Source organism: Chelmon rostratus, chromosome 5 (genome assembly GCF_017976325.1).
Source record: "Chelmon rostratus isolate fCheRos1 chromosome 5, fCheRos1.pri, whole genome shotgun sequence".
NCBI classification, from domain to species: Eukaryota; Metazoa; Chordata; class Actinopteri; order Chaetodontiformes; family Chaetodontidae; genus Chelmon; species Chelmon rostratus.
In genome coordinates this window covers 10,214,038-10,220,037 of record NC_055662.1, presented here as the reverse complement: position 1 = coordinate 10,220,037, position 6,000 = coordinate 10,214,038, and positions in this window count along the sequence as shown.

The following is a 6,000-nucleotide window of genomic DNA, read 5'->3' as shown; positions in this document are numbered from 1 at the left end:
AGTCATCAGCACTGGAAGATTTTGCTGTTGGAAAAGTAAAAAATGCATTTGGGTTCAAAACTATGATTGTTTATGGTTATTATAATATATTTGTGCTGGATACTTCAGCCTGGCATGAGTTTGTGACCTTACTGTGTATAGGCTACCTTAACAGGGAATCACCACACCACATTTGCAACATATGAAATAATTTACATGGAATGATTCGCTCTCAAGGTTTTGACAGGTTGCATAAATCAAAACAAATGCTGTACTTGCAGCCTATGCAAGAGCATTGTCAGAGCTCTAGATTTATCTATTTGTGAGCACTAATCATTTCAGCACAGTGTGGTAGTGAAATGTGAGCCTACTACCATTTTTCATTTGCTTCAAATTGCTTTAGTGAAACTGGTCCGTGAATAGAATACAAGAATAGAAGATACATTATTACGAAAAAGTATAAATGTATTTTAGAGCAGGTCTTTAATTTTAATTTGAATGTGACAAAGAAGCACTGAGATCCACTGGCCTGTCATAGTGCTCTGCTAGCTGCTGCGACCTATGAGCAAACAGTTATCACATTTGATTGGGTAGTTTTTGTGCATGCCGCCGAGTGGCAACGGCAAGCTCAGAGCTATGCAACAGCCTCCCTCTGCCCGAGTCCTGCAAACTGTCGCTACGTCCTGAGGATTTTCCCATTCAGAGTAGACTTGCGCTGAAGTTTGCACCTCTGTTTGGGACAAAGTACAACTGTGAGCAGTCCTTTCAAAACTCAAAACCTGGAAACCCAACTGCAAGTGGCATCGTCATCATTACTACCATCTGACATCAGACACACGCCGAAAACAAGCAGCTTCAGCCATCACAGTGTGCATCGTTAGTGTGATATATGTGTTAACTAGTTTAGCATAGCCCTTAAAGGAGAAAAGAGGGTGAAGTTGATATAAAAACACCCAAAACTGACAAATGAACACACCAACACTGGGTTAGAGTCTGGAAAATGTAGTTTTTATTCCATTGTATCTTTAAAATGTGGAACTCTCGGTTGCTCGGCAGGTATAAAGCCTGGATCCTGAATGGCAAAGACATCAGGGTCGAGTTCAGCCGATACCAACTGACACGTCTGCCTCTCACCACCTGAAAGGCTGTTCGCTCATGGCCACAGTTTCATCAGCATCACAAATGCTGGTTCTATCTATATCTGTCCATGCATGCATTTGGACACTTACACGCAAGCTGCAAAACACAGTTCTCAAAGTCTGTGATGCTGGAGGTGAATCAGTAGTCTTGTTTTAGTAAATCAGCTGGTCACTATTGTCCAGACTCAGTACAAAAAAAAAAAAAAATTGCTCTGTTATGATTTTCTGTCAATCTTTCAGGCTGAATGTTTGCCAGAGTGTCTGAATCAAAGCACCGCAGTGTTTGCTTCACACCTGGCAGAGATGTGAGTTCTTGAGAAACTTTGCTTGCATTTTTTGGCAAGGAAATGTTGAACCTAGAAATATTTGAAGAGCATGTTTTTCATTTTGTTGTATTATTTGTAGAATTTCTCTGTGTTCCTGTTTTTGTTGTGAAAGGATGAAGCTGGCAGTACTTTATGTTTTTCTTCCTGTCATCAAATCCCATGAAAAGACCAAGATGAACAGTGTGGATCAGTTCATTGTTGTTCTTTGTCTTTTCACAGGATTTGTTTACAACAAGAAAAATATAAAATATCACCATATTTACCATTTATTTGACAATAAATCAGGGCTGCTTTTGGGATTCTTCCTTAAGAGGCTTGAGTTTAAAAGGAATAAATATACAATCACCAAAGAGTTGATTCGCCCAAACACTGTCACATTGCCTTCTGCCAGAATTATAATATCTCCTGCTTGCTTTGTCGTGCACACTCAAACCCACAAACCACTGAAACACAATTGCACTGTGTTCAGACAATGTTTGTTACATCACTGCATGAATTTTAGCGTGTCAGGAAGCGTTAAGGCTGTATGAGTGATATGTCATGAAAAGGACTTTTATGTACGTGGATAATAAGAAAAAGCTGCCAGATCAATACAATGAGCTCTATGGAATGCACTTTTCTCATACATATTTTGAGAATCTGCAATAAAAAAGAAAGAAAATAATGATGCTAACGTTGCTATAATTATATGTAAGCCTCATGGAAAGCAGAGGTAAAATGAGCTACCGGCAAGTAGCTTGCAGGCTGAAGTACAGCTGCTGTCTCTGCATCTCATGTAATGATCAGAATGACACGGGCTCATTTTTAATCTCAAGCCAAACTGGAACCGCCGGAGTGAGAGGCAGTGACGAAGTGGTTGGATTTAATGGCTGCCCAGCTGCAGGCCAGGTGATCTTACAGTTTATCTGGCAGGGATCGGGAGCTGCAGGGAACCTTTGAAGTGGAAATATCAATGTAAGAACCAGGAGGCCAATTAGTAAGCAGGAGCTGTTTCATAAGGCACCTGAATCCCACTGGAAGCCCCCCTTTTCTCGGATATCTGCTCCCACCTCTGATCCCCACAGGAGAGTTCTTCATCTGCGTCTTCTTTAAGGTGCAGCTTCGATTAGACAAGCACATGTGAGAAAAAGAGAACATTTTTTTGTTTGTTTATTTTTTTTGTCAGTTCTCAAAGCTGTCTCACAAATTGCTTCTGTGCAGCAACTCATTTCTCCTTAAGGTTATTTTTGAAATAATGGAACTGTCGATCTTTACTAAGGCTGGTTAACAATGGGCGAAAAAACAAACAAAATTATACAGCGCTCTGTCATTTGATAAAAGAAATTCAAGAACTCAGGCGGCTCAGACGATGCCACCTAATACAAGCACATTGTTCCATATTCAAGGAGTCCGGATGGCAAAGTCACGCTCTCCTTCTGATTCTCAGTCTAGACTTTTGGGACAGCCAACGTGTCCTTGCTTGAGGATTTAAGAGCCAAGAGACAGCTCAGTTTCTCTGATGTGTTCGTCTCGTCTCGGGCAGTGACAGTGGCCGCGGGTTGTGTACATTTAGCTGAGGAATTCTGGGGCCTCCAGTTGCAGAAAGGCAGAAGTGCAGCGGGTGCTCGCCCTGAAAAGCACTTCAAGATCACATAAAGAAAACTTTGCTCCAATGAAGTGACTTTATATAGATATAGATATATAGATATGTAGATATATAAGGTATATATAGATATGGATATATAGATATATATAACAAACACACCTGCCAGGCAGAGCCATTTTCTCTTTACATGCATTCGACCAACACCTTTCCAACACCTCAGACTCTTCAGATCTGGGAGAAGCAGTCGGTGCGAATGAATATTCTGTCTTTGTTGCACCTTTTATACTTTTATGTAGTTCTGCCTAACAATACTGTGCTTTAGAGCAACATTGCATCAGAAAATCCTGTTCTACAACCCAGACGCCAAAACAGCTTTGACACTGTGAAACACAAAGCACAGTGTGATAACTTTCTAATCCTTTTGACGTATACTCAAAACAGCACAAAGACAGTAAATGTGATGTTTTACCTCGTCAGCTTCATTGGGTCATTCCACAGGTAAACAGGTTGATTGGTAGTATCATGATTGGGTCTGAAAGGAGCATCCTGGAAAGGCTCAGTCGTTCACAAGCAGGGATGGAGCGAGGTTCACCACTTTGTGAACACATGATGGTATGAAGGAGATTATAACTACATGGACTCAGGAACACTTCATTAAACCTTTGTTGATCAAGTTTGCTTGTTTGCAAATTAGTTTTTGTTTTTTAAGTTTATATTTTGGGAATTGGGGCTGTACTGAGGCCAGACACATGTTCTTAGTGAGCAATTTCATAATGTGCGTCTGTGGATGATGAAGTTCTGCTCTGCCTCTTGCAAACAGACAAATGCCTGGGGGTTGTACCTTTGTTTGTTAATAGAAAAATATTAGTCTCCCTGATTCAGGTCAGAAATCCATCTGATGAATGTTAATACCAATTTATTCAACCTTGTGCCCTCAGGAATTCACTGATATGTAACTACAGCAACTGCTCCACCAATCCATCAAAACAAAACAACTAGCAATGACTTTCATATAATACTAAGTTGTTTTCAAATTATATTTTGCTGACATAACCGTGACACAAACACACATATATACAGAATATACGCAGGTGGATTGGCCACAGGAGGGAAACGGAGCGCAAGCCCAGACGCACACACACACACACACACAGTATGAATGAGGGAACAGCTCCACCAGACCGTGACAGGAGGAGCCTCTGTGGCACGGTTCGTTTGAGAACCCTGGAGCCCTGTCTCCTCTTCTCATTGAGGTCTCGAAAGTATCCCTGGCATTTTTAACCTCTATATTAACATTTCTCATGGAGTCTCTTGAAATGTCAAGGTGCACTGTTGGATTAGAGGCTTTGCTCCTCTTCCCTGCACGACGACAGACCCTCTTTAGGCCATGTGTGCTGTCAGCTGTCCATGGCAGGAAAACTTCAGAGGTTTCTCTCTGCTTAAATGGTTGAGTTTGATTGAAGTTGATTTGTTTGCAGTGGAAGTTTTACAAATGTGGCGCATTATTGCACAGGTCATTTCAGACCACAGATGTGAACATTAAGCATTTGTGGTCAGAGACAGGACCATGTTTGCATAGTATCTGACAATATAAACCTCTGGTGAAAGGACCAGTTCAGAGATCCTGTCACGAAGGCTAAACTGTGTCAAGAAAGGGTTTTGACATGAACTCTGCACGGTGGTCTCACCCGTTTTTCAGGTCTTACCAATGTTTATTGAAAACTGCTCAACAAGCGCTCAAGATTTTTTATTTTTTTTTTGCTTTTTTGGCAGTTGCCTGGTCCAGTTTAAGACATTTTGCATCATGTTGTTTTGTTTTCTTTCATTACTGTTGTGCACAGTTTTTCTGGGGTCAGTAAAACAGTGTGGCCATAACGTCAGCCTGATTTGATCTTCTTTGGACGAGGTCTGAGTGTTTGGCTTGTATCACAGTCAGCCATCGCAGCCATAGAGTGTCTGTTGTGACGCTTGGTTGGTGTTAAGAGCAACGTGTTCTCACCCCCAACTCCTCGCATACGGATGCTTGGTCAGGACCCCTTGGTGTCACTTTTTAAGCCACTGGGTTCCCCTTTACATTCAGGGCTCCACGGTCAAGGTAGCAATAATAATTCTGCAACGTCCAGGTAGACTTTCAAAATAAAGCTTGCTGAGAACATTAATGAACATGGTTAACGTTGTGAAATCCTCACACTTTGGTTAGGGTTAGACAATAAAACTACTTGGTTAGGTTGAGGAAAAGGTGGTGGTCTGGCTTAAGATAAATATGCTAGCTTCCTACGTACATTAAGTCATGTACATTGCATTACCCGAACCCTGCCCTTCTGTGTGAAAGGATGTACAGCAGAAGGTCAAAAACAGTTCATTCAGTCCCTCTTCTATTTATTCAACAGTTGTGGGTTAGTAAATTAATATAGCAAATACCTGTATTTTGCTAAGAGGAAGTACCAGATTTACACTCACTGTGACCAAGGCTTAGCAGTCATTTCACAATCACTTGATTCCAGTCTCCGTTCAGCATCCTCCTGGATACAGATGAATGGTGAAGTGGCGGTTCAGCGTTTTCACGGCCGCTCTGATGAACAGGCTGACACAGGTGGATCCAACTGCGCTGAATTTTGCACACATGACAAATATATACTCGTTAATAAAAGCACATTACTGTATCCGCTGTGTGAGGGTTTATTAACGTTTTCAGTCATAATACCTTCAAAGAGACTTCAGATATTTCCCGCAGAAAAACAGAGGATTTGACTTGAGGCTGGGTGAAATATTAAACTGCTTTCTTTAAAAAGGCAAGACGTATCCAAGCATCAACAATTTCAATAACACCCTCTGAAAGAGATGATGAACACATAGCATGGATAGATGTTTTCCTTAACCAGAAGACTTTGCGGCAAATTCGATAAAATTGTCGGTAATGGTAGCAATAGACGTAAGAATGTGTCTGAGAGAAAGGCATTTTAAGGTAAAA